The following is a 23,800-nucleotide window of genomic DNA, read 5'->3' as shown; positions in this document are numbered from 1 at the left end:
CTGAGCAGTCCGAGAGTTGAATGTGCTAGCCGGGTTTGAAGATGAAAGCCTGTTTGCCTTGAATGTTGACCTTTTTATTCCAACTTGTGAGGTTTCTTGTCCCACCAACTCAGAAAGGACACGTGAGAATATGCTAGTTTTAAGAAGTAGGATAGCTGGGAACTGCTATGTCTTCTCCAGTCTCCTTGCCTGCCATGGCCTGTCTCGGCACACGTCGAGGTACGGCGTGGTGGCTGCCTGGTCCCTGGTCTGTCTGACGCTGTCCACTTTGCCAGCAGCCCAGAAGGCTTCTGGCTTCCTGGCTGGGATCTTGCATGCCCTGCGTTACTCAGAGCTGCTCTCTGTTGTGGGTGATGGTGGCGAATTAAATTGCTTTCCCCTGTGAACGGCACTGGTACCGGGGTGTTAAACTTGTTCTGTGGTGAGAGCTGAATTGCCTTTGAGTTAGTCCTTATCCAGAGATCAGACGAGAAGTTAACTTTGTGGCTTTTTCCTGGTGTGCTGAGTAGTGCTCCTCAGTTAGAAAGCTACAGGTTGCAGTCTTCAAATGCTGAATTTACTTCTGCAGTCTGTTCTGTCTGCTAGCTTCCCCTGTTTCAGCCACCATAATATTTCTTCTCCCTTCTGTCTGTCCCTCCCCCTTCCTGGGAGCCTGATCTGATGGGGGTTCTGCTCGGCGCTCTGCTCTCGCCTTGGTCCTCCTCATGCAGGATTCTTGTCTCTAATTTTAGCCCGTCTGCCTTTTGATGTTGCCTCCCGTCTGTTCCTGCCTTTCTCCTTTTCTCTGAGATCATCCTGCGTCTTCATCTCCCTCTCGAGATCTGGGCCTTGTTTTTGCATGGTGGGAGGAAAGCGCTTGAAAACAGGGCGAAGCTGCACTGGCATGGAGAGGTGAAGGCTGTGAGGGCAGGGAGACTTCTGCCAGGGGTGGGAGTGTGGGATGCTGGCAGCGTTGGGTCTGCTGTGGTGTGCCTGTTGTGCTTACCAGTAACAGCTTGTTACCTCTTCTGCATCATCATCACAGCTTGCTGTCTCTGGTTAGATCAGCTCTTTGAGTCTCGCTGTTTTGGTACTCGTCCTGTATTTGAACGATGGGGCTCTTTGCCACAACAGTACCAGTGGTAGTTGTAGGGAGGATTTACGGAGCAGTGCAGGTAATGGAAATCTGCGAGAATCCTTCTGATAGTCTCTTCAGAGCTGTTATCTTGTCCATCTGGTGCTAATTCACTTGATGCAGCTTGCAACGGAGAAGGGTGCATGGGAGGTCTGCTGGCAATGCTGCATGCTTCGTGCTGCCTAGTAGTAGCCTGGCTTTCCCCTGAACCTCCTGCCGTTTGCTAGGGCATGGGAGCTGCAAGCTGCGTGGTTTGCTCTAGAATTTTACTGCATGTTGGCATGCATTTGCTTACGTTCACAGAGAAAATTATTTTCCTAATGCAGATGCATTTTGCCACGGTAAGCCAGTTGTCCGCAGAAGGATGGAGCGTGCGTCAGCGGAAGGCAGGGTACCCAGCCTGATACCTCTGGCAGCCGGAAAGGTAGCTTGGCCTGGTGGGGTTCATCTGCTTGAAGACTAGCGAGGATGGTGTGCGTGCACGTAATCTGATTTGTGCACGGAATATAAATACTTGCTGTGGCAGACATGCAGCCTGTGGTTTTAGAAGTTCTTTTGTGAAAACAGCATTCAACCCCTCCACCACTGCAGGAAGGAGCTTCAGCAGAAACCCAATCCTAGCAATTAGGGAAGGCTTTCAGAGGAACCTAGCAACTGCTACTGAAGTTCGATTTGCAGATTTAAATTTTTTTAGCCTAAGGTTTGTAGCTGTTTTCTTTGCATTGTATGGAGAGAAGTCTGCATGTCGCTGTAGAGAGAAAGGTGGAGGCAATCGTGGTTGTGCTGAGATCAGTGACTAAATTGGTTGAAGTGATAATGGTAATGCTCCTGTGGCTCTGCAGCAAGCGATCCGCAGGGAAAGTGGAGCATGACCGGAATGTATGTGATGGTATGTGAATTTGGTGTTTGTGGGTAACCTGAGCTCACCTGTAGAGAGTTTTGTTACCCAGATACTTTCTGACCTAACTTGCTTTTGTCAACAGTCGCACCAAACGATTAACGAACGATGCCTTCCGTGAGTGGGGTTACGTAAAACGTTAATACGCTGCATTTTTTTCAGATCAGCTTTATAACGTGCGCAGGGCTTTAAGTCGAACTTCAAAGACGGTAGTTTGCTTTATGGTTGAACCTATGAGCAGTTTTATGTGCAGGGTGGAGTGAACTTGTGGAGAATATTGCAGTTTTCCCACTGTCATAAAAAGTTATGATCCTCATGATTCAAGTATTGTTCTGTAGGTGGAGGCAAGAGACAGATGCAGAGGTCAGTGGGAGCGTGTACGGAGTAAGTTCAGATGTGCCAGCGGAGTGAATGCCGTCTTCTGTGTTCCCAGCTCGCTGAAATGGGTTCAAAAGGTGCCTTGTGCTCTTTCTGGGTCTTCCTAAGAAGCCTGCACCTGTGTTACTCGCGGAACAGGCAGGCCATTTCCATGGGAAAGGAACTTGGCAGGGGGAACCGTGAAACGCGGCTGAGAGGGGTGCTTTTTTCCAATGCAGTATTTTAGACTGTTCTTAAAACGTGGCACTTTAGAGTGGAAAAGAGACTGTAAGTCAGTTTATAACCTACTTTCTTTCTTTGGGGTTTTCTTTATGGTACGAGCCAAGTGAATGAAAAAAATAAGTGGCTGCCTGCTGAACGAGCCTCATTCCAATTAACTTCACTCATGCTTCAGAAGATATTTAAAAACTGAGATACGTTCCCTTAAAAAACAACTGTTGAAACTAAGTGATCATGGTGGGAGAGCAGGGTAACCTTTTAAAGCCTTAATCGCGTTCTTTTATAAAAGTATCTGACAACGGGTTCACCCTGGTGAGGTATAAGGGTCTCCGAGCTGTGGAGTCAACACAGCAAATTCTGAGGTATAGAACACTTCACAGTTTTCAAGAAGTAAGTTATAGCTGATTAAAAGAAGTCCCTATTCCAGTTTCAGTCAGATCTCTATAAATATTCTGAGTGACTTAGCCTCTCGTTTAAAACATTTTCTCCTGGGATGAGGAGGTATAAATGTGCTCTTTGTTTGCAGCCAGGAAAATTAAAGGATCACAACATTCAAAAACGTACACTTTAGATCTTCTGAAAAACGATTTCTTAAAGAATGCATACTTCATCTAAATATGCAGATACCTTTGTTAAGGTGGTTTGTTTTCCATTCTGTTAGCTTGTAGAATTTTATTCTGAGTACATTAAAACTTGAAAAAAAAAAATCCTTACCTTTAGATGATCCGTTAGCTGTTATAGCCTGCCTTTTATTTATTTTTGTAAACAGATGTGTGAATGTAAACATTTTATCCAGAGTGGCCTTGCAAATGTTCCTGCATTAACATATATTGTCATGGAGAATAATTTTCATTTAACTGTAATTTGCTTTATATTTTCCTCCCTGGTTGCCATAGAAACGCAGTCCGATGTGGCAGTGACTACTCGCAGGAGCTAGGTTATGCATTGCCTTTATAATGGACCTCTGTTAATCACGCTGCAGTTTTCACTGAAGGAACCATGATTATTTGCAGGAGGCACTTTATTTATGTAAACTGTAGGATGCCTGTGGTACCTCAGCTTAACATTCAGAGTTATCAAGGGTGCTCTTCTGTTCTGCAGAAGTTTTGTGAGAAGAACTGCCTGTGCATTAGGGTGATTGTGGAATTGATAGATACTGACTTAAATTTAATGTCAGTTAGACTTCGTTTTCAGTTTTTGTTTCATTTGCTGTAATAACCGGGTGAGTAGCACTCTTTCCTATGGTTCGGTTGAAGATCTTAAACGTTTGAAACATAGCAGTGAAAACATTTGTGATCCTTATCTGTGCATAAAAAGTTGACTTGCTTTTCATAATAATGAGTCTGTGTCTTCACGGGGGTGGTTGCAGCTGGGCAAACACCTTCTCTTCCGCTGCAAGCCGTGCACCGAAGAACAGTGAGCTTTGTCTAACACTGATACCAAAGCACTTAATCATGGTTATAGGGGGAAAAAAAATGTTTCCTTTGGGCTAAGAGCAGATGAAAAGGGAGGAGGATGCATTTGAATCACATTTGTGGCCTGTCTGTGGATTTTGGGTCTCTTGTGTGCCTCTTGTTTTTGGCCACCTCATTCCACAGCTGCTGTTCCTCTGAACCGTGCCCACGTTTCCCTTGGATTTACTTCCACCCGTGAGCCCCCAGGCTCAGAAAATGCAGATGCGAGTGTTCTGTATGTCCACTGCGGCTGGCACGGAAGCTGCTTTCACAGCTGAAGGTAGCGGGGCTGTCCCAAGGCAGAGGTGATTTAGGGCTTTAGGTACCACCCCTGTGTTAAAGGACACATGGTGGTGGGCTCTGCCCTCATCTGAATGGGGCTGGGGGCTGTAGTGGATCCCCTAAGCACGAGGGAGTGGGGTGATTGCTGTTCTTTCTGTGACTTCGGGGGTAAAAAGTACAGCATGATCTCCAGGAGCGTCTGTGCTCGGATGCCTGACATTATGGGATGCACTGAGAAAATTGAAGGATGCTGATCTCTGCCTTTGACCATGGCTTGTGAAACCTTGGAAGGACTTGCCTTCCAGCTATCGGGGTAAGAATCATGGTGGCATGGGTTCAAATTGAACTCATCAATTAGCAAGTGATTCATTTTTGGTTAACAGGATGAGCTAAAGGGGAGAAAATCAGCCACATGAAGTTCTCTTCTGTCTGTGTACTTCGATGGCAGAAATCTTAAATTGTAACTTAGAGATGTGAGTTTTACTTGCCTTCAAATTGGACTCCTCAAAATGAATTTTTAGTTTGCTTTTAGGTCTTAAAGAAAGCTTGCATGTCGGCCCTTTCCTTCCTGCTCTTCGCAGTTAGGTGCCAATTGTTGGTTACGTAAGTCCGGATTACTCCAGCACGTGGACGCTGTCAGATGCATATGGTCTCACAGTTATTTCTCTGTACTTTACAAAAAGAATTGAGTAACATTTTGTTCTGTAATGCAGTATTAAGAAACCAAGCATTTTTTTCTGCAATGGCGTATAAACAAGTAGCGATAACATCCTATTTAAAGCATTTGGAGGAGGTAGGACTAAGGAGGGGAGGCAGGGCTGAATCAAGCTTTATTTTTCTTATACCTACATGCCGTATTTTAATACAAGTTTGCTTGCCTTCCGTGAAAGCCGTGAGCTATTATGAATGAGCTGTTTTTTTGAGGTGTATAAGCAGAGTGTGGTGTGTGTGTGGTGGGTATGGAGTAGCCTTGTTAACAGATGTTACCTCTGTTTCCCTTTGCGTGTTTCTGGGTCTTTCACTGTATGATGTTGGTGCTCTTCTGCTGTTTACAAGAGGCACATGTGAATCATAGTCAAAGACCAGTCAAAGTTTAACAAAAGTCTGAAAAATGGCTTGGCTGTACTCGGGACTTTTGGGTCTCCTGGAGACTTTTTGCATTTCTCCTGATTTTCCTACTTGTTGTTGCATAAATGCTCAGAAATGGCTGTCAATTTGTTTTCTTTAGTGACATGTTTGGGATACTCAAATGTACCTCTGCAGAGGGGGTAGGTAATGCTTTCTGACAATGACAGCATCTCTAAGCTCTCAGATGGGACAGTCAGAGTTGGTGGCAATTTATGAAATAATGAACACTTACTCTTGGTAATTCACAGGTTTATCTGCATTTTATTCCATTTTTGCTTTACTTCAACTACCCAAAAACCAAGTGTTCCACACTAAATGCTTTATAATTTGGAAGTAATTTATTTGAGAGTTAAGTATTAAAAACAAGTAATAGCATAAGAAGATATTAGGAAGCAATTTTTTGAGCTGTTGTTGAGTTGATATTTCCAGGTATCATAGGAACAGCCTCATATGAGACTGAAGGTGGAGGTGCACGGTGGCTGTTTAGCCTGTGGTTCAAGTCAAGAGATGTCGTTGTACTGGTGGAGCGTAGCTGGGCAGTCTGCTGCTTTAAAACGAACCAACCAACCCGCACCTGACCCTACAGTCTGTGTGTAAAGCGATGTGTGTGATGGCAAACTTGGGGACAGCTTGGTTTTTGTCTTCTTCCCAGGTGTGGTGCAGCTCTCTCAGCAAAGCTTGGAGGTGTTCCTCTCCGAAGATGTGGCCCTGAAGGGCTGCTGGGTGAATCGCGGTGTGAGCACAGTTGTAGGTGTAAGCTAACGCATGTGGTGACGAAGTTATCTTTTGTGGACCCGTTGGATAGACTCCTTTACCTAATAGTTGTGTTAAACATTCATTTGCTAGCGCGAGAAGAGGCTTTGGCGGCAGAGAAAGTATTCCCCTCTTTCTGAAGCTTCACTTTGAGACTATTTTAGGGTTCGCTTATTTGCACTTTGTTTTAGTCTGGCAGCTAATACGTTACCCTATCAGAAGTCATGAGAGAGTGTTAATTGCAGATAAAACATTATAAAGCCAAGCTATCGTTGGGTGCCCTCCTGTTCTTGGACACTGGGCTTGACCTCGAGCCACTCTGCATCCCGTGTCGTGCCTCACAGACAGCGTTGAATTTAGCTCCATTAACTGTGGCACTCTGGAAGGGACGCGTGCTTTCGTACACAGCCTGGGCACGGTGCTGTAACCAGGAAGATGCTGCAGATCGGGGTGCGACGTGGGGCGGTGGAGGGTCCAGGGGAGCTGCCTGGTGTGCAGTCGTGGGAAGAGGGATTTCTTCAGGGAGTGGGTGAATTGTTTCCTTCTGCGCTGAACAGCCTCTTAATGAACTGCCCTCTCCAGGGTGTAGGGAGATTAACCTCCCACGGCTAGCTTCAACCTGGGAGACTGCCACCATATTGCTGCCTTCAAATGTTTGTATCTAAAAATACATCCGTGCTGCTGCACAACGGGCTTAAGGCATGTTAATCCTTTTTTCTTTAGGAAGGAGGCTTTTGTTACTAGAGGAACTACTGCAGAAATTGTATTTCTGCTGTGCAGTGTTACCGTTTTTCTTCTTCCAGCAGAAAAAACGTGGTGGAAAGAATCGTTCTGGTTGGAATTCCCTCTCTGACAACAATAGCAAAAATGGGGTGGGGTGGTTTGAAAATGTTTAATGATGAAAAGTTTTGGCAGAGCCAGCTCTCCCAAGCCGCCCGGGCTTCACCACGTGATTCCTCTTTACTCTTTAGCCTTCCGCAGGAACGGCGCCGTTCCCACAACTGGCTGCTGGAATAATTTTGGCCACTTCTGTCTCTTCTGAGTGCAACTGTTTAAGAATGCTTTGTCTGTATCGGACCTCGCTTGCTCTGCTGCATTCTCGTTCAGCTGTGTTCATTTGTTTGTAATTTAGTACTTCTTTTTTCTGCGGATGAGGAAGACTGAAAGCCTACCAGGCTAACACCCAGAAGCAGTACTTCGAGTTATTGCTACCTCCGTGTGTAGTGATTCACCTTGGAGGCAGACAGCTTGCTGCCCTCAATGCCTCATTGTAGTTCCAGACAAATTCAGATGTGCTTCAGCATTTCTGGCTGACGAAGTCTCAGCGGTGATGCTTCTGTTTATTGTAAGGCTTTGTTTCTAGGTAACTTTAGAGAGTATTTTGTGGTAGCGGTAGGACAAGGGCTAGTTTAGACACAGCGCAGATAGCTGTAGGTGAGTGTGCTGCCTTGTGTTGAACAACTCGGTAGCTGATATTCTTGCAGCGAGTTGTAACTTGAATTATTGCTGTCTGTGCCACTGGGGAAGCTGCAGTGAAGCGTTTGAGGTCTGGGGTATAAAATGACTTGGCAGCCAACGTTGCGTAAGCGTGTGTAGCTTTGGTCTTGGTGCTTAATGTTTTCTGTGCGTTCCTAAGAGGGACGCAGTTTTTACCTCTCTCACTCTGAATCTGAAATAGCTTATTTTCCTCCTTTCATGTCTGGCTTACCTTGAGTGGGTTTGATCAAGGAGCTCACCTGCTGCATCTGCTGGGCTGTGACCTGCTACACCCGCCCGTGCTTTCAGAGATCTGCTGCTAGTGCTAACCAGTGACAGGGCTCGGTTGCAAGCTATGTAGGCAACCTAAACCACTTGTGAGGAAACTTTCTTTAAAATGTAGATGGCATTAGAGGGACTTGGGCTTAAAATTAGAAACTGTTTGTGATGCACAGTTGTAGTTGTTTACCTTGAACCATAATTATCTTATTTCCTGAGTTAAAAACGTCACGTCAGCTAGCTGAAGCAAGATTTGATGACAAAGGAATTGTTTTTAGCCACCAGCAGAGCAAAGAATACTTCCAATGTGTGTCTAAATATGATTTTATAACCTAAAGTATAGCACACTCAGGATTTTAAATTGGCTCTGGAAGTTGCGTGGGCTTATGGGTAGGCCATTTGGCTGGGGATCAAGGGACTGGGTTTAATCCTAACTCTGTCCTTTTGTCCTCTGAGTGTTTGCCTTGCCACCCTCTGTGCCGTTTCTCTGGACGGCGATGTCTGAAGGAAGAGATATGCCCTTGCACTGGGCGTTTGTAGGTTTTCTCGGGGTGTGGGTGCTTGGTGCAGCCGGAGCCGGCTCTCTGCTGCCCCGGGGGATAGAGGCTCCCCAGCCTGCCGCTTCCCGGCCACGCCAGCGAGCCCACCCAGCCCCTTCTGGAGCTGGAGACTGGCAGGCAGGGGACGGGGAGCAGGTTTTCTGCTGGGCTGAAGCTGATTTACGGGCGAGCTCCAGAAGTGGCCCGAGGGGGTCCCGCAGCTGAGCGGGGGCAGAGATCTCCCTGCTCAGCTTTGCTGGGCTGTAACCAGTGACTTCACCCGCAGCCCTCGAGCGCTTCCTGAGGAGCTGGGGTACCACTACTGCACACAGACAGGCGTTTGACTTCCTCATTCTGTTATTTTATTAAAGCTCTCCGGTGAGTCTTTGTGGCTGAGGTGGCCTGTGCCCTCCTCTCACCATTTTCCAGGCCTGCTGTCTGTAGCTAAGTGAGACTGCAGCAGCCCGGTGCTGCCAGGGTGTTCGTTTTTCAGGAGAATGGAAAATGGGAGGGGAGCAACTTTTTTAATGATAGCGACTGCTACTTAGACCTGTTCAGGGCTTGTAATAGAAGGGGAAAGAAAATAATCAGTGGAAGCTGTAGGTGCTTTCAATTTATGTGATATTTTTAAAGAATCTTTTTATTCCAACCTTCACTTGCTGGGACCTAGACAATAGGGGAGAGATGCCGTGTGTAAATCAAGGAGGCGCTTCCTTTACGGTTTCTCCTTGCTATATAATTTGAGGTGATTGTAAAGCGCTTGTCATAACTCCAGAAACTGAAGACTTGAGTGTATTTTAACAACTGCACTTTTCACATCACCTTCTGGGGAACCTCCTGGGTCATCGAGCCAGGTGTGCTGTGCTGGCAGGCAGCAGTGTGATGTAGGCCTGGTAATGGCTGCACGTATCTGCTTGGAGCCTTCGAGTGAGACCTGTGCATTCTTAGGAGGAGAAACCTGTATCTGAGTTGTTGCAGTCTCCAGTTGTAATGTTCGTGTGACTACACGTGATTTTCTTGGCTGAGGGGGCTGTAGACTGCCGCTTGGAGTGGGACATCGTGCACTACTTGGATAGACTTACGCTGTTTTTCCCCCTCTCTGAGAGAGGCTACGTGTATGTTCTTGAATGGTGACTTCCTTGACTCCTCCTTGGCTAATTAGCGTGTTTTAAAATGGAATGCCTGCATCCTTTTCACAAATCAGCTTTCAGAGAGGAAAGGAAATAGTTCAGTTATTAATAGCAACCTGTATCCAATTTGCCACTGAATTGCACGGTCGCAAATATCTGGAGACTGTAAAGGTGTCAAATGTGTCTCTCTGTCTCTTTTTTCCCTTCTGAAGAATGGTCTGCATTTTCTCAATGTGTTAAAATTGAGCACGGAGTAAGAAATTGCAGACTCACATTTAAGTAAAGTGGTGCTCTTCCTACCCTAGTAGCATCATTAACCCTTCTTCCTTCCCTGAGAAGAATTTACAAAGGGAATTTGAGTGGAACGGATGAGTAAAGGGCTCTGAGTAAAGTTACAGAGAAGGTATTCAGTCTAATGATGGGAAGTGTGTGTCTGTCTCACTCAGACGTGTGTTTAGGAGGAATGAAAAGGAGAAGGCACCTGAAATACGACAGCGGCTGTGATCTAATTTTAAATTACAGGTTTAATTCCAGAGAACATACCTCTTGTCTTCATTGGGTTGTTGGAGGCCAGCGTCTTGGAGCTTAATTAGGACAAAGCCAAGCTTCAAGATTTTTTATCTTGGCTTCGTCCTGTTCAGCATGGTGGGGGTGTTGGAGCTCTCAAAGATGGGCGATAATTTTGTTTGTCTTCAAAATTCACCTTTGAGTGTCCCCTTTGATGATGTATCAGCATATTCTTTATCATGCATCTTTTAGATCTCAAATGGTAGAAATTCCCCTAGGTCACTGGGGTAATTTTTGCTTTTAAGGGCAGGCGGTAAGGTTCTGGGATGGCTACGACAAATCTAAACTGGAGAGAGTGACAGCTCAGTTTGCTTGCCGGGTGAATCTGTTGTGATTCTTGCATAGGTACCTGTGGGCAGGAATGGAGTCATCTCCTGGCTGCTTTTTGTTAAAACGTCAATTCTGTAGCTTTTGAATATACGCTAAGTTTTCTAGTGCTTGATTGATTTCTTCTAATTTTCCTATAAACCTTTCTAATTGTCACCATCTGGGGATATTACTGCTCATGCTGTTGACACCAGTAGTGCTAGTTTTCCTTTCCTGCTTCTTGTTTGTATGCCCAAGAAGAGCATTTCTTGTCTTTGCCTCCTGCCTTTTGCCTGAACTTAGTGTGTGCTGGTTTCTGTGTCATCCTGAAAGTCTTTTCCTGGATAATACTTTGTTTGATTTTCAGCTATATTATGCCCTTCGTTTTGCATGTCTACATGTATGCTTGCTGTACTTAAGCTTTAAAAAAAATTGCTATTTATGCTGTCTTGCATTATCTGACTATAGAATAATTGGATTGGGAACTTAGTGCTTTTCAGATGGGGCTCAGCAAATGTTTAGGATATGGAGGTTACAATTTCTTCTCATTTTTATGTGAACTAAAAATAATCAGGGAACAGTTCTGCTTTGAATATCTGCACCATTGTGCATCCTGTGTCTCTTCCAAATGGCTATACTATATACTAAAATAAACAGCTTGAGGGTTCTGTGCATTTTGATGGTGAATTTTATGGCTGGATAGCTAATGAGTTCAGGTTATTTGAAAGTGGATATGATGCTGTTGTTCTGCGCTGATGGCTTTCTCAGAAACCCATTCTCACGTGCTTAACGTGTATATTCATTTTTACTGTGTACTAGTAATAACGACGTGTTCTTCCAAAGTGAGACAGTGGATCTTTGCTTTGCATGTGCAGATCATTTAATAAAGAAATGAACCTGATTATGCATCTTTTTGGAGGAGATTCAACCAGGCTGGAAAGACCCAGCAGTCTTAGGTAATTACATTTCATGTTGGAGCTCTAAAAAAGAAAAACGGTAAGGGTCTGGAAGATTATTTGGAAGCATTAAGGCTGACAAGCCAAGGATGCCTCTAGCTTGCTAGGCTGCTGAAGTGACAGTGGATAACCGTTTTTGGGTGCCTAACCATTTTCTTATTTCCATCTGTGACAGAGCTGGCCACTTGATGTAAGTTAATGCTGTTATAAGGCAAATGCTGCTGGTATAGTTAAGGCTTCTTTATCAATTTGCTGATAAAAGTGCATAATCATTAAGGTATTTAACATTTTTTAAAACTAGGGGAGAGTTTTTTTTAGCTTAGGCAGACTAAATCATAGCATGGGAAACACTGTGTCCTCTGGAGCGGCAGACTGAGTCTTGTCTCTGCTTGCAAGTGCAGAAGGGGAAGCCGTAGCCTTGAGCTTCAGTCCAAGGTTGGTTAAGGAAACTGCAGAAGCTGTATTTTGACTTCATGCTTTCCACTCATCGGAGAAGCCACAGAAGGGTGGTAAGGGTGAAGGAGGAGAGATGAGGGAACACGCTTGTGTATTTCCAGAACTCTTAATTGCGTGCACAGAATTGAAAAATCTGGTTCAGTGGAAACTGTTCAGGCTTGCTTTGCTCTTCTGCCACACCACGCCAAGAAAAAACGAGTTCCTTCAGCGATTTAAGTTTTCAGGTTGTGCTGGCAGCTGGGACTCTTCTGACAGCCCCAGTTTTTTACCCTGCCAAGTACCTTTCTGGCTGCTTTCACAGATCTTTCCAGGAGAGATGATGTAATTTTAGAGATTAGCAATTTTGAGATATTTCTGGGGAACAGATAACCAGTAATAAAGTTGGAGTGTCCAGTAACTTCAGAGTTTATTGCTCAGCTGCCTGTTGTGTGTTTGGAAGGGTTAAACTCCGTGAAATATTAGGCTTCTGCTGATAGGTTTTTAGTTTCATGCAATTCAAACATAAAAGTAGTTAAGCACTTTTATACTATCTTTTTGACCCACTGAAATGAACTGCAGAGTTTTTGCTTGAACTTCTGAAGTCTCATTTCTGTGAGAGGAGAGAGAGAAATACACCCTACACAAGCGTCGTTTCCCGTCTCCTTGCCAGCGTGATGTTCAGAGTATTTATAAAGTAGACAGCAATGGTGGGCTGCAATTCCTCAGGGTCAACCACGAATGCTGGTGATGGAAGCTGAGTCCGGTCGTTATATCAGTGTGTAAATACTTCAACTAATGTCATTGAAAGAATTGAAAAAAGCACAAATCTCAAGGTACACCCGAAACACATTGAAACTCGTTATTTGACGTCACAGATACTGTTTTCTTTTTGTTCACTGGAGGTCTCTGAGCAGCTTAGTCGTTCCTGAATTTTGACTAATGCCAACCCCCAGTTTCTTGTGGAATGTGTTGTCAATGTCAGACTTTCAGTTAAAAAATACCTAAAGGGCACTTTGGTTCCACAGCAACTACATCTTTCCCTTCCTTCATGCTTGTTTTGGTGGGATAAATTGAGCCTTAGGCTCTTCAGCCCACACAGAAGTATCTTCATCTGTGTTTTTGAGGACAGGATCAGGTTATTTTGTATTTTTGTCAAATGGCAAAGATGACAGGAGCTTTAAAAAAATGTAGATCTCAGCATGCATATTGTCTGCAGGGCAAAATAAAGGAACTTTGAGACCAAGAATATATTACCTACTTAATTTCTGAAAGTTATCAAGTTAAATTTTATTTGTGCTATAGTTTTGTCACAATCAAACATACTGAAAGGTTTTATGTTTTTTAAAAGCACTAGTGACGTTGTGTGTGCACTTTTGTTTTTCTCTTCGGTAATTGGTGCTGTATGAGCATAGTGGACTGTCATGATTGCTGCAGAAATACTTGCTTGTAAATTCCAGTGAAAGTCGCTTGCTGTAGCTCACACCACTACTGGAAATTTTTTCTTGAAGCGCAAGAGCCACTGCGCACGTGTGACTGGTCCCACTGAACTTAACCGTTTGCTCAGCGTGCGTGTGTTTGGAGGTGGCTGGTCTGTAAGCTACTGATAGGATGCAGGGCATTTCAGTTAAAGGCATGTGATTTATCTCCAATTTCCATGTATTTCTTGGAAACAACTCTTTCTCTTGCCCTTCAGATCTCCAGTGCAGCACCTCTTCTTTTTCCTTCTCATTCTAAACAGCCTCGAGCTGCGCAGAGTGGTCTGGGTGTGCTTTTCCAGGCTCTTGAGGGGAAATTGCTGCAAATTTGATGATGATCTAGGGGCCAGAGGAAAGCTTTCACTGCTGTGGTGGGCAGGACTGTGCTTGACTCTTGAGGTTGTGAGCAAACCTATAGAAAGGAGCGGAGGCAGCGATTCCTGCACAGTTTCTGTATGTGTGGCAATTTGATTTCTTCTCTGTACTCCAGCACTTGTCATTTGGATTCTTAACAGACTTGGGTGCTGTAACCAGGTGGGAATATAATCCCCGTTGTTGCCAAAGGTACTTACAAATATTCCCGGAAGACACAGCTGATCAGAAGTACATGTGTTTTTTAGTGTTGTTTGCTTATGGAGTCTTCCCCCCCCCGCATTTTCTCAGATTCTTGAAGTGTCATGTGATTTCACAATTTCTGAGAGTGAGTCTTTGTCATCACTTTGGCAGGGTGAAAGAGCAGCGTTAGAGTACAGGGTGCGCGTAAAGCTATGCAGGCAGTCGCGCCGAGTTGTTCCGAGCGTGCCTATGGAGTGCGTTGGGAAACGTTTGCTGGATTTCCTCTCCCTCCAGAGCTGTTGCGCTTGTACCACCTTCAAGGCTGCATCTGAGGTCGTGGAGCCTATCGGAAAGCGTGAGCTCATTGGTGTCTTGTGTGTTCCCCAGGGTTTATTTTTACTGAAGCCCTCGAAGAGACGCCTCATTGAAATTCTGTCTCTTCCTGATGTGATTTCAAGGGAAGCAGATGAGTGCTGTGGAAAAAGGCTATCCTGCTCCCTAGAGATTTTTTTCCATTCAGAAGTTGGTATAAACCAGAATCTACATCTCGCTCGGTATCCTGTTACGCTTCTTAGTTCTGAATCACTGTAAGATCTGAAATGGTGCAAGTCTGTCTTTAAATCAAAATACAACTTCTTACTTTTTGCTTCAGAGAAGCACTAATAAGACAAAATGTACTTGCTTGTGGGGAGGTTGGCCTCTTGATTGTTTGAAACGAGACTTCAGCGACGGCTTCTTTCCTACTCCCTGTAAAAAGGAGATTGAAGTAGTGCCCTTTTTGCATTCAGTTGATCAAATTCAGAAGTATCTAGATGTATAAAACTTGAATCTTAAACACAGTTTTCAGAGAGACGCTTCTAAGTGAGTCTGCGTCTGTACAGAACTGATCTGGGTTTATGCGCTTATGGCTGACATCAGTCTGTGAAGCCTTGCTACTGGAACCAGTTAGTGTTCCCCTGCCAGATCTCAACTGCCTGCCCGAGCTGCTTGGATGTAAACAGTCTACACTCAATGCAAGTATACATCTTGTGATTGTAAAATACTTTCCATCTTCGAATACTGATTTCGGCAAAGTTACAAGATATACCCTTTTAGTAAAGAAGTTTGAATTACTTAATTCCCAATTTTTCAATGAATGGTAGCAAAAGTTGCACTGTGTGCTCTAAATTTGAGGTTTACTGATCTGTGTGGGAGTGCAGTAAGAGGAATCAATAACTAATCAGTGGGGAACTGCTGAGGAGTACGTGTTACAGAACAGAAGTTGGTGGGAGAACTTAGAAGTTGAAACATTTTTTTTTAATGGAACTATGCTTACCCAGAGTTTTTTCTTTTTAATGGAACTATGTTTACGCAGAGTTTCCAAATTATTTGAAGTTAATATAAAATAAAGCATCACAGAGATGAAAACTGAGCCTGTTTTAAACCAGAATCTGGTTACCTTGAACGCTTAATTATTTAGCATTTATACTACCATTTCAGTGCAAAAGAAGAATGCGTGTCTGCCATTTTGCATTGCAGAATGGTTTCTGTGTAGCTGCAGCTAGCTGGGCACACGTCTGCACGCCGTCTGGTCAACCTTTGAAGTTCACAGAAGGGGAAATACGATAGTAATGTTAGTTTGTGGAGTGACACATTTTCATCAGGCTAAAGCTAAGAACATTACATGGATAAATGTGTCTGACATTACTTCCAAAAGCCTAAATAAATTATAATTAATAAAGTTAGTTGCAAATTGAACTGTTGGATTCTGCGCAACAGGAACATTGTGCGAATGACCTAAATGCATATTACCAGTCAGGTTTTGCGCATGGTCTGTGCGTTTGGCATCTTCCGCTGAAGTATTTGCTGTACTTCATAAATAATTTCATGACCGTTTCATTAAAAAAAGGTGTATGGTTCATTGTGAAAGTTACTTGGCTTGTATGTGGTCACTATTTCAGTGTTACGATACTTAATGTATATTTTATATGTGAGCTAAGTAATGAATAAAATTGCTGTATGTAGGCTAGGAAGGAGGCATAAATAGATCTTCAAAATTGTGTATCAGTATGTCATGGGACAGGATTTCTGTAGACCTTAATGATAATTTTGTTTGCAGTTGATCCTGGTGACTGCTGTCAGCAATCGGCAGTACTGATTTTCCAGATGATGTAGTTGGAAGTTCAGCTTTTTTCCTCCAGTGTATTTTTTTATCTCTAAGTGGATAACTCTAATTAATTAGAGACTTTTATTATGGAGGAGCAGAGTATAAGAGGAGTGAAGGAACCATGCTGGAGAAGGTGTTGTGCAAATATTGTCATCGTACCCCGTAGGACTGCAGTTCCCCATCGGGGATCCTTCAGTGCCCCAGGACTTGCTTCCCTTGGAAAAAACCATGAGGTAGCTGTATGTCTATCTCCTTTGCTCTTTTGAAAGAAAAAAATGTCAGAAAAAATTCATTTGTTTCCCTTTTGCTTGTCTGGAAAAGTTTACCTGCTGCAGGATTTCCTTTCTTTGAGTCATGACTGTGTGCCCTTGCGTGTTCCTTTGGGGTTTTTTTTTGGTTTGTTTTTTGCCTGCTGCTTGTCACTGTGGTTCCTAAGACTTCCTTAGCTTAGTTGGTAGCAGCTCTACCCTGGATAAAGCCGTGTTGCTCATCTGGATGTCTTCCCTTCTGCTTTTCTTCAGGAAGTAAAAGTTTCTCAAAACAAAGTAGGGTCTCCCAGGGTTCCCAGTCTCCTTTGCCACGTATCTGTCCCAGTCAGCCTCGGGTTCTTTCCTCGAGTCGTTTTTGGTTATTTACCATCCAGCTGGGGCGCGGGATTGGTACAACCTGTTTTGTTTGCAGCGTACCCATCCTGTTCTGCTGAGGTTTGAGCTCTGTGCAGGTGGCGGGTGGGTGCCCAAATCCAGCCCTGTCAGGGGAGCGGGCAGCAATAAGGTGTAGAATTGAACTGCAGGTCACGAGCTCTGCATGGGCCAGTCCTGGTGACGGCTAAGTTGTGAAAAGATTAGCAGAAAATAAATCTGTTGCTGTTTAAAGAAGCGTTGTGCTCTGGAGCGTGGTACGAGGGAGCTGGGCCTTGAAGTTGTGGAGGTGGCATTTGGGAGAATAATAATAGGTTAAAACAAGGTTTAAAAAGTAGTGGTTGGCTCCCCCAAAGGAGCTCAGCACTAAAGGCATCAATGTGAGAGGTTTTGGAAAAACAGCACAAGAAGTAGAGTGTAATTAGGAGGAGGATTGGGGATCCTTGGAGTTAAGGTGGTCTGCGTGAGCTGGGGAACCTTTAGCACTTTGTAGGGGGCAACTGGAAATGAAGCAAGTGGTAGTCAGTTTTGCTGAAAAGAACACGTTTTGTACTTTGTAGTTCCCCACTTGCAACTTTGTGCATGTGAGGTTTTGAGTATAAAATTGTTTTTTTGCAACTTGTCCTTGTAGAAGAAAAGGTAATTTGGAAGAAACCCCAATTTTCCGTTGTCAGCTGGAACAGGGGTTGGGCGCTGTGTCTGTTGGTGTGGTTTGCAGAGCCTCGCGATCAGACAGGACAGTTTGGGATGCCGAGTGGGGAGTTTGGCAGCGAGCAGTATGTGGAGATGGCAGTTAACCCTTTAACCTGCTTGTGCAGACCAGAATAACTGCAGTTGGACTGGGGAAGGCCCAGTGCCTCAGGTTCCTGCTGCTTGGGTGGCACAGCTGAGCTGGAGCAGTTGTAGTCTGCAGCGCTTATTTCTCTTTTTAAATAGTTCCTTTGTTGAGCTGCATCTCTGGGGAAGTGTAGCAGAAGATCGGGTATTGCTATTATGCATCTAATGCGTGTTTTGAAGAAGTTCTGTGTTTTTTGCTTAAACCATACGTTGACTCTGCCCATATTTACAGGTTCCTTACGAGTAGAAGGAGGAACTTGCTAATGCTGAGCAGATATCTGGAGGTGGTTCAGTTCCCATAAAAAATCTGTGAGAAGACAGTGTTTTGCATGTGGCTTTGCCCAGGCTCTCTGGTCTTCCACACTGCAAACCCTCAAACTGCTTGTTTGTAGTTCAGGCTTGCCCTTGCTCATATGACGTGTTCGGGCTCCGACCGAGCTCTGCTCTCCAACACTTGTCCCCTCTGCAGCTGGGGAGCAGGCCAGATAACCTGGAAGAAGATAGTGGCTTTTGTGGAGATCTCACCTGGAGCAGCCTGGCTTGCCCTGGCTGGGAGAGACGTTGATTTCTGAGCAGACGTGCTCAGGAGATCGGCTGGGTTTGGCTGCAGCACGGACACTTGTCTTGGCAAGCCGGGTGCCTGTCCGTGCTGCCGTGACAGTCGCCCGAGGCTGTGAATGTCCAGTGTTCCTCTGTCCTGAGAAGCGGTGAGGAGGTCAGGTACTGGGTTTTGGACCCGCAGTTGTCTGCCAAACCTTTCATGTGCCTGTTCAGCCACCCAGTTAATGAGTGTAATTCCCCTTTGCCGTGGTTGCTGAGAGCTCCTGCTGGTTCCTGCCCGGTGTCAGAAAATTTCACTCTGGGGATTTGTGCCTGGAAAAATATCCTTGAAGAAGTGCAGCAAAAGCTGCTTGAAAAATAAAGTTGTTGTTAGAGGTTTGTAGTAGATTAACTGCTGTTCAGAGCAAGGATCCCAGGTATACTGAAAAAGCAGGTGTTTGTGTCATGGGTAATTCCACGCAAGTTGTTCAAGAAAGTGAATTACCAGCACCCGGCCCCTGGTAGCACGCCGTGGGCAGGTTCACTCTTTCCCTGCGTAGTCTGTTGGTTCACGAGTTTCTCATAGCTGGGGGGGTGACACGCCTGCTTTCGTAAATAAAATCACGGTAAAACCACACAGATGGTTACAGAAACGTTGAGAGAACAAGTAATTTTTTTTTTTTTTTAAATCTATTATGAGAAGGTCATAGAACTTGGTTGACCCTCTGCTCAGCTTTCCACAACTCCTTTTATTCTGTTTGTACAGACTCGGTATCAGAAAGTTTATTTCTGGGTTAGGCAAGGGGTTTTGTTTAGTAGCCTTCATGTGCTCAAAGGTAGCATGCTTGTTGTGAATAAAATTAAATTGTGTATTTTAATTTTCTAATGAACCGATTCTTGTGTTTTTCAGATTACACAGCGTTTTTGGGACACACCTCTGTTGGATTTTAATATATGTCCTGCTGACAACAGCTTTCAACTATGGAATCGGTAAATATTTACCTTGTTTCTGTCCAAGTCTTCTCTTTGATCACCTAACAAGCGCTTGTGTCCATGTCAATATTTTTGTTGTGTGGGTCGTTTGTTTTTCTTTTTTTAATTTTTCCTTTATTTTCTGAAATCTGAAGGTAAAAATTGCAGAGTTCCATGGAATAACTGAAAGGTACTAACCACAATATCTTAGGAAATGTGTTCTAAGATGGCCTTTCAGTTTCGTATCATTCCAAATGTAGCAAGTTTTTCTCTGGCTTCAGTGAAAGCAAGAGTGAGCTTTGCTGTGAGGCCAGTTCTAGCAGTGGTTTGTCCAGCAGACTGTGTAGCTTGTTGGGACTGTTTGCTGCTGAGTATTAAATATCCTCCTGCCTCTAGTGTATCATGGTCCTCTCTCTTCGCTTTCAAAATGTCTTTAAAAAAAATGTCTATTAAGAAGTGCCAGTTTCACAATGTTATGTCTCTTTGTGATTAGTGTAATTGAAACAGATGGCACCTATGTTTCATTTTGGGCAGAGAATCCTCCCAATATGCTGAGACTACAGTTTGATTCAGTGTTGGGATTCAACTTTTTGGTAGCGTTAGCAGATGCACAAATAATAGGCTATCCTAGAGTGGAGTTTAGGGGGGAAAAAAGAGATTTTTGCCTAAGCATTTTGAGAGAGGATGAGAGAGGTTGGTGCTGTCCTCCGGAAATCAAAAGGATATAGATGTAGCTGGTGGGAAGGAGTTAGTTCTTGCTGGGGTTTTTTCTGCAGCACTGGCAGTGTGTTGTGCTGCAAGCTGAATAAAAGCTGTTGTCCGCTGCTCTCCGTGTGCTCGGCTTTGCAGCGAGTGTCACGGCAGTGTCACGGGGCGGGAGCTCAGCGGTGTGGAGCCGAAGGTCATCCTCTGCGTGCCCGGAGCAGGCTCTCGGTGGATAACCTGCAGTGTGTTGCTTCTGCCGTGGGGCGTTGGGTACTTGGCTGACCTCTGGGGTTGTGCTGCAATGGGATCATTTGTGTTGAAATTGTTGTTGTGATAAAGACGTGATTGAAAGAGAGTTACTCTGTGTAGGAATGCAGGTTTGCTCTGTCAGGTGGCTTTGCAAGCTGGTAGGTTTCTTTTGTCCTGGATTTTGAGAAAAGAAATAAAAATCTTTGCATTTAGTTTGTCCATAAAAATTCCAAGGTATTCAGACAGAGACAAGATATTATTTCAGTTTCCCTTGGTGAATATTAATAGCAGTAGAAGCCTTTCACAGTGAAACAAAACAGGCTAGGCTTCAGTGACTCTCCCCTGCTGCAGCTAAGTAATTAAAGTGTATCGAGTGTGAGACCTTTTGCTGTAGCGTGCGGTAACTCTTTCCTTAATGGGTGCCCTGCAGTCCCCTGAAAAACTGAGCTGAATCCTAACATCAATTATAAACCAGGTTGTTTACTACCTATTATATTTTATAGTTCGGTACAAAGATATTTTTAATTCCAAGTTTTGCTTTTTTGAATGCAAACCGTAGTTTTAAAAGCAGGATAGTATTAATTGTAGTATCTTTCACTTAAGTGAAAACTAAACATTTAAACGTGTTTGCATAGTATACTTGCCCACTGGGCAAAACAACTTGGTTTCTGACAGATTACAGAGCATTATGGCAGACTGCACCTCTCCAGGGCCTTCTGTCTACATCGCCGGCCTTTTGGCCACTGGTATCTTTTAGGATTATCACTGAGAGTTTACATTATGCACTACATCACTATGGTAGCTGCCCTTTTAGAAGTTTGCCACATATGTTTTTCTCCATCTTTAGCCCTTTTCTCTCTGGATGTTTTGTACTTTGTTTATATAAAACCATGCTATGCTGATGATGGGTCTAACTGAAACCATGGATGGAAAAACTTGACGTATGATGTGACAAAACATTCATACTGTGTAGAAAGAGATAATTACTGTGAAGTCAGGTGTTTCTCTGACTTCTGAAACAAAAAAAGATGAGAGTGGTTTTGCTTTGTGGGTCTTGTAAGCTCTTGGAGGGAGTAGTTAAGTGGTCTTTTCCAGTGAAAGAAGTTTCTACCTGCCGCTTCAAATTACTTCAAATGCGTATTGGTCTGGCATCCAGCAGCTCCATTCCTGGGCTGTTGCAGTATGGAGACGTTGGAACAAGGGGGGGAAGATCGGAATCCTCCAGTGCTGGCTGAAAAAAATTACTGAAATCTGGCATGTGCTGAAACTCTGCAGAAGTGCGTTGGTAGGCTTAGTGGCGGAGGGGAGGCTGCGGCATACACGGTCGCTGCGGCTTGTCACGCCGGCGTGCCCTGATGGGCCATTTATGCCATCCTCTGAGTAGCCTGGGGATTGAGTGGAATGAACACCAGGCCCAAGCTTGAGTAAAAACCTCTCGTCCTACAAGGCAGCCATTCTAAAAGCAGCTCCTTGTCATCTGTGTGAACTCCTTATGCTGTGCCTGGGTAACACCCTGGGGTGCCTCGGTGCTCGGGTGCCAAACTAGCAGAGTGACGATGTGCCACTTTCCGTCTTGTCTGCGGAGAAGGTGTTCTGTTGAGAAAGTGCTTGGCTTTTGTCACTCGTCCGTTCGTGACTGTGAGTATGAGGTTGCCGTTGCTGTCAACCTGTGGCTGAAAATGCACTGGGGCACAAAACTGGTTGTTTCGGGTTTTTTCTCCCTCCTCAAGCAGCTTGTGCATACCAGCATGTACCTTGCTGTGCAGGATGCTGCTGAGGAGCCTGGGATTTGGGACCAGGGTTACCTTTGTAGTAAGATCCTGCTGGGCTGCCTCTATTCTGATGGTGTGTTTCACATTTCATAGCTTGGCTAATGGAAATAAAGCTTCGGTGCTGGCAGGGAACTCAGAGGGTGTCCGCTGTGCTGTTCCCTTCGGTTGCAGGGTGTTTCTGTCCCTGGAAGGTGGCTCGTTCCCATCCCGCTGTCTGTGATGGTGTGCTGTTAACCTGGTAGCTGAGATACTCTGCGTTTAAATAAAATGTAAATATGTAGAGGTTTAGGTGGATTGTTTGTGCCATGATCTGCTGACCCAGAAGCAGCTGCACTGGTGCAGCTAGAGGAGCAGCAACGCCGCGGTACGTTGTGGGGCGGGAGCAGAGGGCCTGTCCCACTGCAGGAAGCGTTACGAAAGTCTGAGATTTCTCCATTTCGTTAGATGGCTCGTTTGTTGTGCAATGCTGGAGTTGCTACAAACATTGCTACCCCTCAGTTCTCCAAAAGAGACGTGGGTGTTTTTGTGTTGTATAGTTCTCCCCCCCCCCTCCCAGCTTTCTGTGGTAATAGCAGCAGAGGTGCTATCGAAATGGGTGGAGAAAAAGGGAGCTCAGTCGTCTGCCAGAGATCCCGGAGTCTGGATGGCTGCAACGCACCTGCAATGAGTAGGACAGGTATTTTCTCCCTAAGCTGTTTTGAACGGTTTGCTCGAAACAAGCCGGGTGCATCATGGCAGCTTCTTTTTACTTGTTGACAGCAAGAAATGGCTGCATCGCACTGGGCGTGCTGTGGGGTTCGGCGCCTCGAGGGGTGCGCAGCGCCGGTCCCCGGCGCCGGAGCCGACAGCTGGTGTGGTTCGTGCTTTCCTGACATCTTCATCAGGGAAGCGGAGGGGTCAAGGCTTTCTCTGAGCAGCAGAGAGATTGCAGCGGCTTTTGATGGTGCTTTGGCGCTGGTGTTTGACGGAGTTGATAATGAATATGTAGGTGTAAGATTAAAAGGATGAATAAGGTAGCGCTGCTAAACAGAATTGCTTCTCCGAGCTGCAGCCGTGCCTTGTTCTGACCTCCTGAGAAGGATGCAATTGTAAAGCTGAGGCCCGTAGTGGAAAAGCAATTACAATACATGCTGCCAGGACTGAATTGTCCTCTGAAAGTCAGATGCTGCAAGAATGGTAGCGTTGTTTAGGTGGAACGTGACTTTACTTAACTGCTTGGTATTTTTCTATTAATGTGCTTAAACGTGTTCATGTACAGTGTTCAATTTTTACTGCTTTGGGGTAATACAGCTTAGTATTCCACAAGGAAGATACTTCTTTGCATAGAAGTGTTCTTCTGAGCTTGCTGGCTTTTTTTTCCACTTGTTTCAATTCTTAGCCCTTGCACATCAGAGGAGCTGGAAGATCATACAGCAGAAGTGCAGCGTGCATTTTTACTTTGGCATGTCGGTCACAGCCGAGCTGAGCAGTGAGGCTTTCCCTGTGGTTCTGGGGTACGGTATGGAAGCGTTGGCTTCGGGGCGAGGAGCTGATGTGTTACGAGGCAGGGCCTGGAGAGGCGAGGGGAAGCCACGTGCAAGTGGAATGAAGTCTCATGTAACATTAAAGAAGTGGAACTGTGTGGCTTGTGGCTTTGACTGACTTCTGCTGTGGTCCTCACCCCACCCCTGAAAGAGTGGAGCCCTTTCTCTCAGAAAAACACAGATTTTGGAAGTGCTGTGGAGCAGCTGGGTGGCTCTTCAGGTGCAGGTTTTCCTGGAGTGTTTTGGATGCGGTGGTTTGGTTTGTGCTGGTGCGTGGCTCAGCCTGGGACAGGCTGGAGATGGGCGGGTGCAGAGCGTTTCTCGCCTGGGGCCCACATGCTGTCCTGCCGGTGTGAATGTGAGGTGGGTTTCCACGGCCCTTAGGAGCGGTAAGCTTTTCTGTTTGTCCATTTTGTGTATAATGTAAATGCAATTTTTAAAGCCATATCTTCACCATAAGCAAAGGTTAAA

General features: G+C 45.0%; 1 protein-coding gene across 1 annotated transcript in view; it reads left to right on the top strand.

Moving 5' to 3' along the window:
- ANKRD11 (ankyrin repeat domain containing 11) overlaps positions 1 to 23,800 on the top strand; it is a 166,969-nt gene that overhangs the window by 7,390 nt on the left and 135,779 nt on the right. The window contains exon 2 of the mRNA XM_075433948.1: positions 19,019 to 19,098. The gene's annotated coding sequence lies outside the window, so the exon portion shown is untranslated. The remainder of the gene's footprint in view (positions 1 to 19,018; positions 19,099 to 23,800) is intronic.

Source organism: Opisthocomus hoazin, chromosome 12, assembly GCF_030867145.1.
Source record: "Opisthocomus hoazin isolate bOpiHoa1 chromosome 12, bOpiHoa1.hap1, whole genome shotgun sequence".
In the NCBI taxonomy this organism is placed as follows: domain Eukaryota; kingdom Metazoa; phylum Chordata; class Aves; order Opisthocomiformes; family Opisthocomidae; genus Opisthocomus; species Opisthocomus hoazin.
The sequence above is the reverse complement of the archived record's forward strand: the minus strand, read 5'-3'. Positions and strand labels throughout refer to the sequence as shown.